At 49.4% G+C, this 12020-nt stretch overlaps 1 long non-coding RNA gene across 1 annotated transcript; it reads left to right on the plus strand.

Annotated features, from left to right (window-relative positions):
• The first annotated feature begins 2908 nt into the window (after nucleotides 1-2908).
• On the plus strand, nucleotides 2909-11708 carry LOC140709348 (uncharacterized). The gene is made up of 4 exons (XR_012089863.1): nucleotides 2909-4262; nucleotides 5443-5589; nucleotides 9619-9851; nucleotides 10938-11708. It is a non-coding gene; the product is annotated as an uncharacterized lncRNA (long non-coding RNA).
• The last annotated feature ends 312 nt before the right edge of the window (nucleotides 11709-12020 follow it).

Here is a 12020-nt window from a genome sequence, read left to right on the forward strand (position 1 = left end):
GGGCCTCTAAAAGTATTAAAGCAGTGGCAGCTGTTGCACGCAGACATGAGGGCTAGGCTAAAACAGTAAGCTCAGGTTGTTTGAACAGAAAGGCTACAGGATGTGCTCCCAGCTCTTGTGTAAGGATTCTGACTGCACTAACCATTCCTAGGAAGGAAAGGAGTTGTTGTTTTGTAGAAGGGATTGGGGTTTGGGAGATTAGCCGGACACAATCAGCAGGGAGAGCACATGTGTTTTTATGATAATTATGCCGAGATAGGTAACAGATGAGGAAGAAATTTGGGCTTGACTGAAGTAATGGGGGCTGCCCGTGAAGTCTTGCGGCAGTAGAGCCTAGGTAATTTGCTGAGCCTGATGGGTGTCAGGGTCAGTCTAAGTGAAAGCGAAGAGAGGCTGGGATGAAGGGCGCAAAGGAATAGTAAAGAGAGTATGTTTGAGATCTAGAACAGAATAATGGGTTGTGGAGGGAGGTATTGAGGATAGGAGAGTATATGGCTTTGGCACCACGGGGTGGATAGGCAAAACAATATGGTTGATAAGGCGCAGATCCTGAACTAACTTGTAAGCCTTGTCTGGTTTCAGGACAGGTAAAATGGGGGAATTGCAAGGAGAGTTTTTAGGTTGTAGGAGCTCATGCTGAGCAGGCAAGTGATAACAGGTTTTAATCCTTTTAAAGCATGCTGTGGGATGGGATATTGGCGTTGAGTGGAGTAAGGGTGATTATGTTTTAATGAGATGGTAAGGGGTCCATGATCAGTCGCCAAGGAGGGAGTAGAGGTATCTTATACTTGTGGGTTAAGGTGGGGGGATATGAGGGGATGTGAAGGAGACTTTGAACTGGGGGAAAAGGTAGCAATGAGGTGTGGCTGTAGCCTAGGAATAGTCAGAGAAGCAGATAGTTTAATTAAAATATCTTGGCCTAATAAGGGAACTGGACAAGTGGGTATAACTAAAAAGAAGTGCATAAAAGAATGTTGTCCAAGTTGGCACCAGAGTTGGGGAGTTTTAAGAGGTTTAGAAGCCTGGCCGTCAATACCTACAACAGTTATGGGGGCAAGGGAAACAGGCCCTTGAAAAGAAGGTAATGTGGAGTGGGTAGCCTCGTATTGATTAAGAAGGGGACGGACTCACCCTCCACTGTAAGAGTTACCCAAAGCATCTGTGATGGTCCAGGAGGCTTCTGAGGCGATGGGGCAGAGTCAGTCTTCAGCCGCTAAGCTGAGAAGATCTGGGAAGGAGTCAGTCAGAGAGCCTTGGGCCAGAGCTCCAGGGCCTCTGGGAGTGGCTGCTGGGTGAGTTGAACAGTCTGATTTCCAGTGAGGTCCTGCACAGATGGGATACAGCTTAGGAGGAATCCCAGGCTGTGGGCATTCCTTGGCCCAGTGGCCAGATTTCCAGCACTTGTAGCAAGCTCCTGGGGGAGGAGGTTCTGGAGAAACCCCTGGCAGCTGCGGTTCAGGCATTTGGAGTTGTGTGCTGGAGATGTGGCTAGGGTTTGTCTCACAGTGGAGGCAAGGAATTGCAACTCAGAAATAAGTTACTACTTGGCTGCCTCTACTCTATTGTTGTACACCTTGAAGGCGAGGTTCATTAAGTCCTGTTGTGGGGTTTGAGGGCCGGAATTTAATTTTTGGAGCTTTACTTAATGTCAGGAACAGATTGGGTAATAAAATAAAATGCATATGAAGAATAAGATGGCCTTCTGACCTTTCATGCTCTTGGTCTAAATGACCGACTTTGGGGGTCATTTTACATTCTTCTGTTGGCCCTTCCAGCTTTTTGGCATCTTTTCATCTTCAGATGTATTCGTCATGCAAATCTGCAACAAACCTTTCCAATGACACCGCCTCTGAAACATTTAATCAACACACAGCACAGCTTCAACCAACATATGATAATATTCTACCCAGCCTGCATTTTACAGAAATCAACATTGCTCTCTCCGGAGAGCGCCAAACGTGTTTCTGAAATATCTCTGTGCTTGTCCCAGAAACGTTATTCCAAGTGGACGTTAGCAGGATGTAACCTTTTAAAGTGAACCATTGTTGATTCCTGGTGATTTCTCTTTTCTCCCTGGGGTGTTAACAAATGACGATGACCACCCAAAGGTGAACATAGCGAGTGCTCTCCACTTGCCAGGCATGGTTTCCAAATCTTTACACACGTTATGTTGTTTACCCCGGCAAACAACCTAATGCATTTAGACCAAGAGCATGAAGGGAAACAGCCAAAAGGTAAACAGTCTGCCCTTTGAAAACTGATAGAAAGAGAGTTCCGGCCAGCAGCAGTGGGTCACGCCTATAAGCCCCACACTTCGGGAGGCAGAGGCAGGCAGATCATGAGTTCAGGAGTCTGAGACCAGCCTGGCCAACATAGTGAAACCCCATCTCTACTAAAAATGCAAAAATTAGCCAGGTGTGGTGCATGCACCTGTAGTCCCATCTACTCGGGAGGCTGAGGCAGAAGAATCGCTTGAAACCTCAAGGCAGAGGTTGTGGTGAGCTGAGATCGTGCCACTGTACTCTATCCTGGGCAAAAAGCAAGACTCCATCTCAAAAAAAAGAAGAAAAGAGAGTTCAACTATATGCTGTTTAGCAAACAAGGGGCAACCACAAGTGAGGGCTAGGGAGGGAAGGGAGAGAGAGAGAAAGAAAGAGCCCATGTGTATGTTAAGATGGCCTTTAGGCTGGGCGCAGTGGCTCAAGTCTGTACTCTCAGCACTTTGGGAGGCCGAGGTGGGTGGATCACTTAAGGCCAGGAATTTGAGACCAGCCTGGCCAACACAGCAAAACTCCATCTCTATTAAAAATACAAAAAATTAGCTGGGTGTGGTGGTGCACACCTGTGATCCCAGCGATTCAGGAGGCCTCCTATGCAGGAGAATCGCTTGGACCCAGGAGGCAGAGGTTGCAGTGAGCCAAGATAATGCCATTGCATTCCAGCCTGGGCAACGGAGCGAGACTCCATCTCAAAAAATAATGATAATAGTTTCTTTAAAATCTTTTAAAATAAACTTATAATATCTTAAAAGAGCTTAAAATAGTCTTCCATATCTTAAAATATCTCTGGAAATACACATAAGAAATTAATGACTTTTTAAATTTGAGGGGATGGAAACTAAGGCCAGAGAACAGAGATGTGGGAGGAAATTTTTTCACTGAATCATACCCTTTTACAATTTTTAATTTTGAACTCTGCAAATGTATTGCCTATTCAAAAATTAAAGAACGTGAACCCTGGTTATCTCTGGTTGCTGCAGTGATGGGTGGTTTTGCTTTCTTCTTCTTTTCCTGTATTGTCTGAATTTTTTAAATGACCGTGTATTACATTTTTAAATCAAGAAAAATAATAGAATTGTTAATATTTTTCTTTAAAAGTCTGCCTCGCTTGTGTAGGCCGGGCTTCAACTCATGTGACAAAAGAAGTAGTGGAGGCCTGCTAGTAAAGGGAAACAGTTGTCCAGGCGCGGTGGCTCACACCTGTAATCCCAGCACTTTGGGAGGCCGAGGCGGGTGGAGCGTGAGGTCAGGAGTTCAAGACAAGCCTGCCCAACATGTTGAAGCTCCGTCTCCATTAAAAATACAAAAAAAAAAAAAAAAAAAAATTAGCCAAGCAGGGTGGCGCATGCTGAGTCTCAGCTACTCGGGAGGCTGAGGGAGGAGAATTGCTTAAACCCAGGAGGCGGAGGTTGCAGTGAGCCGAGATTATACCACTGCACTCCAGCCTGGATGACAGAGTGAGACTCCATCTCAAAAAAAAAAAAGAAAAAAAAAAAGGAGGCGGGGGAAACAGTTTAGAAATGGGAACAGGTTTGCTGCTGTGTGGCAGCAGAGGGCAGAAGGAGAAACCATGGTCAAACTGACTTGAGGCAGCTCAGGGCAGCAGCCAGAAAGGGCATCTTGTGAAGGTCACTCTGGGGAAAATGAGCTCCCCATCACTGGAAGTGTGCACACAAAACCTGGCAAGTGCTTGTTAGAGGGTTATGGAGAGAATTCCTGCTTAGCAAAGGGGTTGGAGAGCCTAGGAGTTCCCGGTTCAGGATCAGCTCCTTCAGCACAGATGTGGAGGTACTTTCTTTTTTCTTTTTCTTTTATTCTTTTTTTTTTTTTAGACTGAGTCTTACTCTGTCACCCAGGCAGGAGTGCAGTGGCGCAATCTCGGCTCACTGCAACCTCCGCCTCCCAGGTTCAAGTGATTCACCTGCCTCAGCCTCCTGAGTAACTGGAATTACAGGTGCCTGCCACCGTGCCCTGATAACTTTTGTAAGTACTTTCTAATCTCATCAGTGCTGAGCAGAAAGCCCACCTCAGGGGCTTGCTGCTTGAGCCTCATTCACAGTCCCTGTCTGCCTGGGCCCACCATTCATGACAGGTGCAGCCTCAGAGCTGCACGTGCCCGCATGTGTGCTGTGTGGGGACATGGGCATGAGCACGCACTGAGTTGGGTGCACGTGTGTGAGCACAGGTGTGACATGAAACCACAGGGGCAGCCATATAGTGGGGTACATATGGACACCCAGGTGTGTGCAGTTGTCCATACACAAGCGTGTGTTCATTCAACCTGGCCTTGAAACAGAGAAAGACGCTGTGCTGTGCGCACACACACACGCACACGTGTGCACATCCAGAGTGGCCTCCCCTGCTGTGTGTCAGGATGTCATGATGTGTAAAGCACTTCTGCACTACCCTTGCGTCGAATACCAATCCTGTGGAGTAGCCAGAATGAGGTGTGTTATCCTGGCGCACAGTAAGCACTCGCTAAACACCGCTACAGTTGTCACTACCACTTTTATCCCAGTTTGCAGATGAGAAAATAGGCAGCAGGGCCTGCTCAGTGCCACAGATGTATTAAGTGTGTGGTAGAGATGGAAACCAGACTCAGAGAACCCAGTTCTCAGTCACGTGCTGTTGGCTTATGTTTTGCCCTTTCACATTATTCTACTATTTCAGTATGTAAATAGTATGTACTGTTTCACATTCATACCTCCACGTGCACAGACATCCTCCCGTGGAGGCACCTCACAGCTGTCCATCACATACACACCCACGCGTGGATGCCTGTCACATGTACACACACACGGAGGTATCGTACACATCATAGACCCATACACACAGGTACTCATCACATACACACACATAAGTCCATCACAACACAGACACAGGCAGTGTTCTTGACATATACACACACACAGTCATCCATCACATATACGCACATGTATCCATCATGTATACATGCATGTGTTCATCACATACACAAATACACACAAATATTCCTCACAAACACACACACAAAAGCATTCATCACACACACACACGCATGCAGACACCTGAATGTAATAATATAATACTAGCTAATATTTTACCCCACAATGAACTGAACACTTTATTTACATAATCTCATTTCATACTCAAAAACCCTGGAAGTGCCATTCTTGTCTTACAGATGAGGAAACTGAGGCACCGAGTGGCTGAGTCCTGTGCCCAAGGCTGCCCGCTGTTCAGCAGAAGAGCCAATGTCCATGCTTTTGACCCCTCTGCTTCCCGCCTCCCTGTGACCACTTTCATTCTGTCTTCCCTTCACTCTGTTTAGGTATGTAATTATTCATCATATGATGGTGTAATATTAAAATGAAATTAGCAGTGACCCAGGCATGGGCAGACACTTTCAAATGTGGCTTCCTCCCCCATTCTTTTCCAAGGAAAGCCAGAGTGGTTTTAAATGATCCGACATTTGCATAATGGCTTCCCTTTGTTCGGACTAAATTGGCCAGAATACTCATCTCTGTTCCACCTAGGGGCCTCCAGACTGAGGCTTAATGATGACACCCTTGCTGTAAGCAAGGCTATAGTTGGGGCAAGTGGTCCTGTGCATTTCCCTCTCTCTGTTACCCGTAGTCTCAAATTCAGGAATATTCAAGGGCAAGGTCAGCTGCTGGCCTATTTGGAAGATTCAAGGTTGGGCCAAGAGCCTTCAGGACGAAGAGCAAAAGTTATAGCTCCAAACTGTCTCTCCTGCCCAGAAAGTCATATGGAGATGGAGATGAAATTGGTAGAAGGAACCCCATGGAAGTTTTTGTTTCTTTAGGGCTTAGAAATGTGTGAAAACCTTTCTCTGCTAATCAGTCTGGAGCCAGGACTTTGCTGACCCCTATCCTGTGGAATATGTTACCTGCCTATAAATGCTCCAGAACACTCTCCAGCAGCCACGCAATCTCAGCCTTCAGTTTTGTCACGCCACACACAACGCCAGAAGCCACAGGTGCCGATGGGTCCTGTTTCATAACACTCATGAAGCAAATATTTACTGAGCAGCTATTCAGTGCGAGGAAGCTGGGATGTCGCTATGAAGAAGCCAAAGTCCGGGACCTCATGGGGCATAAAGTCCTTGCAGGCTCTGTACAGTGGGCGCCCCACTGCCCGGGGACAGGTTGTGGCCTCCTTAGGAGACAAGATAGGCTTTGTCCCAGTCCACAGCCCCTCCTGGGGCTTGCTGCCTGAGAGGCAAGACAGATGGCAAGAGCTTCCCTCTGTGTGGGCAGTCTCTGCACACGAACTGAATCCCCGAGCACAGACAAGAGATGCAGGAAGAGTCCCAGAACGCGTGGCAGAAGGCCTATGATGTGTCTGGCAGAGAACTGAGAGGACTCAGCTTGAGGGAAGAGGAAAAGGAATAGTCTCTCTCTGTGCCTTCTCCATAGCCCTCCCCTGGAAGGCTGTTACTACCTCACTGAGGTCACAGCTAGTGAAGTTAGCAGCTGTGGGACTTGAACTCAGGTCTCCAAAGCTAAGGCTCATGGAAACTTCGCTCTGCAACCTCCCTTGCCTGCACACAAGCGCGTGCACACACACACATACACATACACACACATTTCAGCCTCTGGCTCTAAGGACAAGTGGACACCCAAACAGATAAAGAAGTGAAACAAAGATACCAAAGTGTGCCCCACACAGCTGGCAGACCCGGAGGGGACCCTGGCACTCACTGCTAGCACCAGAAGACCTGGCAGAGGTGGTGTTTGGCTCCACGGGTGCTGGACGCGGGCCAGGCACTGAGCAAGCACTTTCCATGGCATGCCTCACGTGTCCTCACCAAACCCTGGTGCAGGGCCATGGTAGCCTGCCCTGCTATTTGGGGAGAATATAACGAGCCACCCCTGGCCTAATGATTACAATGGGGTGCCACCTGGAAGGGCACACAGCTTAATGAGCAGAAGGCACCTTTGTGATTTAAAAAAAAAAAAAAATGTCCTGACAGCCCCTAACCAGAGCCCTAAGCAGTGCCCTGACTTTGTGGAACCTGTTACTACCTCACTCAGATCACAGCTAATGAAGTTAGCAGGTGTGAGACTTGAACCCAGGTCTCCAGAGCTAAGGCTCATGCAGACAGCTCTGCAGCCTCCAAATCTGCAGCCAGATATGCATTCATGAGCGTGCAACACACGCATAAACCAAGCGGAGGGTGCTCAGGGGCTCAGTCCTCATAGGGAGACTCGGCCCTCGTTTGAGGGGTCTCCCAACCTTAGGGGAAACATCCCTGCTGGAGAGAGCCCGGAGAGGAAGGCAGACTCTGCCCTCTGGAGATCCAGTCTGAGAAGGGAGAATGGCCCTGTTCTGAGAGAGTACAGTCTAAAGGAGGAGGCATGGCCCTGTCCTGAGAGAGCCCAATCTGAGGGGGAAGACAGGATCCTGTCCTGAGAGAGACCAGCCTGAGGAAGGAGACACGGCCCTGTCCTGAGAGAGCCCAGTATGAGAGGGGAGACCAGACCGTGTCCTGAGAGAGCCCAGTCTGAGGGGGGAGACAGGGCCCTGTCCTGAGAAAGCCCAGTCTGAGTGCATATGACAGGGATGGGACAAAGCCCTACTCTGGGCACCCCACCTGAAGACAGCAATGAGACAACGTGAAGGGATGGAGCCCTGCCAGGTCCCCTCTGTCCTTCACTCCTCACAGGCTGTGGAAACAGGTTCTCCTGAGTCTCCCAGGCTGTGGTCATGATGAGTGTCTTTGGCCCCATGGTCTCACAAGGGAGAGCCAGGCAGAGAGGCCAGAGCCAGCAGGGTGCTGTCACTCAGCTGCACAGCTCCCCAGGGAACACTTTACAACTTCACCTATTCTGCATCGCCTGCTTGACGGAGCATCCAAAGCAACTCCAGGACTATATTTCATTGTCACATTTATTTGCAAGGGATGTCAGTCAGGCCCCAGAAGCCAGTGACCCTGCTGCTCCTTGCATTTTGTCACACATAAACACACATAGGCGCACACTCACTGGCAACCACCTTCAGGTACACCTCGAAACACACAGAGGACACCCAGAAACCCAGAGTCATACACACATCAAGGACATGCAAACTTGGGGTCTGTGAATCAGGGCCACCACGTCACACAACTCCAGGGGGCACCATTCATATATCACTATTATATATATGGCCATTTATATGCACACAGCGTGGATTGGAGTGTCCCTTGTACATGCACACAGACACACACACGCAGAGTAGCACACTCTCAGTCACACACAGATTCCTAGAAAGCCACAGTCCTCAAGCTAAGGGCACCACAACCAGGTTCTTCCCAGGCAGGCTGGCAGGAGACCCACCACATTCCCAGCCTCCTGGAGCCTGTAAGATCAGGAGACAGGAGCAGGAGAAGATTGGGGAGCTCTCAGAAGCCCCTCTCCACACCCCATGTTTCTGGAACTGAGAAGGCCCTGCTACCCACCCCCTAACGCACACACATACACACACACACACACACACGCGTGCGCGTGGCAGGAACCTCTCCAGCCTCTGAGGGGAAGTGGAACCATTAGCACTAATTACCACACTTGTTGGGAAGGGGATTTAATTAACTGTCTGCAGGGGCTCGGAGGGGAGCCAGGGACTAAGGCAGGCCTGCTGAGGTTGGGCCTCTTCCTCCATCCCGTGGCTTTTCAGGTGTTGGGGAAGAGCCTTGGGAGAGGGGGTGGGAGGGGGTCACAGGTCTGTACATCTGAATATGTCCTGACACCCATCACATACATTCCGATTATGCACACATGTGCACAGACACACCCAGAAGTAGCCACATACCTGTGACCCCACACTTAAAAACAGATGATGGACTAGGGCGCAGTGGCTCACACCTATAATCCCAGCACTTCAGGAGGCCGAGGCAGGCGAATCACATGAGGTCAGGAGTTCATGAGCAGCCTGGCCAATATGGTGAAATGCCATCTCTACTAAAAATACAAAAATTATCCAGGTGTGGGGATGCAAGCCTACGGTCCCAGCTACTCGGGAGGTTGAGGCAGGAGAATCGCTTAAACCCGGGAGACGGAGGTTGTAGTAAGCCAAGATTGCACCGCTGTACTCCAGTCTGGGCAACAGAGTGAGACTCCATTTCAAAAAAAAACAGACTATGGATGGATGGATAGATGGACGGACGGATGGATGGATGAACATGAGTGGGCAGGTGGGTGATGAAGGCGTAGATACATGAGCCTACAGCCAAGTACATGCAGGACACATGCAGCTGTGTACCACACACAGTCCGGCCCAGGGACATGTGTTAGATGTGCTCACATCTTTCCTATGTGCATATTCTCGCCCTCTCCCTGCCTTCTTCCCTTTCTCTTTCCAGTGAAGGAAAGCTTTAAAGAGTCCCGATTGAGAAGTGAACTCTGGAATTCAACTACTTGGATTTGAATGGTTGAAATCTGAATGGTGAACTTAGACATGTTTCTGAAGCTTTCTGTACCTAAGTTTCTTCAGCTACAAGAAGGAGAAGATGGTACCTAAATACAGGGTTTGTGTGAGGAATAAAAGAGATGAAAAGTCCTTAGAAGACATGAGAAGTACTTGGAAGAGTATCTGGTACGTAGTAAAGCCTCGGTACACCCCGGCTATTATTGCTGAAGTCGGTATTTCTCCTACAGGGAACAATCTGGAGATCCTCAAAGTACCCAGAAAATGCTCATATCCCCAGGGAAGGAGGTTGAGACCTCTCTTCTCCTCTCCAGCATCCTCTGCACATGAGCGCGTACACACACAGACACACACACACACACACACATGAGACCAGATCCCAGACCGAGCCCCAAAGGCAGGGAGGGAGTTCCCCTGCAGATCCCCTGGAGCCTGCAATCAGGCTGTGTGCAAAGATAGGCTGAGTCAGGCCCAGGAATAAGCCAGGGAGAGCCAGCCTCCAGGGCCTCTGCACCGCCAACCCCAAACAATGATACATATTTTCAATTTTCTCAAAGATTATATATATATGTTTTTCCTCCAGATGTTCATCTTGTGTTTTTTGACCAGGATAAACTGAAAAATAATAGAATCCAGATAGGAAAGAGATACTCATTCGTCCTGTACAAATTGTGGCGCTGGCACCAGCCCTCCCCCGACTAGCTTCACCCTGAGGTAGGGGGAGCTAACGAGCAATTGGTCACACTGGAACGAGAGGCAGATTAGGGTGCAGGGCAGCTTGCAGCCCCCATTGGCCTTACAGCCTGGTGATATGGGAAGGTCCGGGGGCTGAGCCACAGCTCCAGGGCCTTGTCTCTGTGTGACCTTAGCTGACTCACTCCTCTCTTGGAGACTCACTCTCTCACCTGCAAAATGGGAACAGCAATTTCTCAGTTGTCTGCCCCAACAGGTGGATGGGAGATGTAAATGGGCTGCACATGGGAGGGCTTTGTGAGCTGTGACCCCCCGCCCACACGAAGCAGCGCCTATAACTGTGCTGACTCAGGAAACCAACCCCGGCCTGAAGGGCCCTAGCTTCCTCTACCCATACTGGGCTTCCAGGCTGGGTCTAACATATGAGCAGGGCTCTGGGCTTCCAGGCTGGGTCTAACATATGAGCAGGGCTCTGGGCTTCCAGGCTGGGTCTAACATATGAGCAGGGCTCTGGGCTTTAGGGCTGGGTCTAACATATGGGCTTCCTTATCTCTTCTGCAGTTTACCGTGTCAAGCCTCCCTGACTCCAGTATGTTTCATCCTCAAATTCCACTGGCTGGATTCCACAGCACCAGCACCTTGTCTATCTTAGAAAGACTGCCAAGATGGCCCCTCTGGTTGCGAAAGACCATCCAAGGAAGAAACAGACTCTCAATCGTCTATTTTAGAGCCCACTCCTTTGGGAAGTCCTTCCTAATGTCTAACTAAAATTCACTTTGCTTCAATGTATTTTCGCTGCAACCTCTGCCTCCTGGGTTCAAGTGATTCTCAAGCCTCAGCCTCCCGAGTAGCTGGGATTACAGGTGCTCACCACCACACCTGGCTAATTTTTGTATTTTTAGTAGAGATGGGGTTTCACCATGTTGGCCAGGCTGATCTCGAACTCCTGGCCTCCCATGATATGCCAGCCTTGGCCTCCCAAAGTGCTGGGATTACAGGCGTGAGCCACCGCACTCGGCCTTGTTTACTCTTTTTGTGGCCCAGTAGGATCCAAGCCTAGTTGACCAAGGACTATCATTTTCTGGCAAAGAAAATTTCTCACGCCCCGTTCACAGACGGGAGGTTGCCTAATGAATTTTTAAAGCACTGGAGTCTGGAGTTCAAGTACCCACTCTGCCACTTACTGGCTGTGTGATGTGACCTTGGGCAAGTTACTTTGGGGGCTCCATGGCAGCTCCAGCTCCTTCCCCTCACCCCAGCTCCAGTCTCCCCCACAGGGGTGAGACTTTGTCTCCCAGGAGCAGGAGGGAGGTGATTTGAAGGAGACGAGAAGAACTGCTCACTCTGCCCAGAGTAACTAGTGGTAATCCCGCAGCCGGGCCTATCTCCTCACTCCCAGCTGCGCAGACACTGTGGCCTCATCATCCGTCATTAGCTGGGCTCTCCTGGTGGCTCAATTGTACAACATGATTTTAATAACTCTGGCAGGAGGGGATTATTTTTCTTTTGTCACTTAACTCCGATTCTGTTGGAGAAAGACGAGACACGAAAAGAGAGAAAGACAGGCTGACAGAGTAAAATGGGGTACTAGGGACAGAGTCAGGGAGGGAGACGCATCTAGACAGCTGAGGAGGAGGAAGAGGG

Source organism: Chlorocebus sabaeus, chromosome 20, assembly GCF_047675955.1.
Source record: "Chlorocebus sabaeus isolate Y175 chromosome 20, mChlSab1.0.hap1, whole genome shotgun sequence".
NCBI classification, from domain to species: Eukaryota; Metazoa; Chordata; class Mammalia; order Primates; family Cercopithecidae; genus Chlorocebus; species Chlorocebus sabaeus.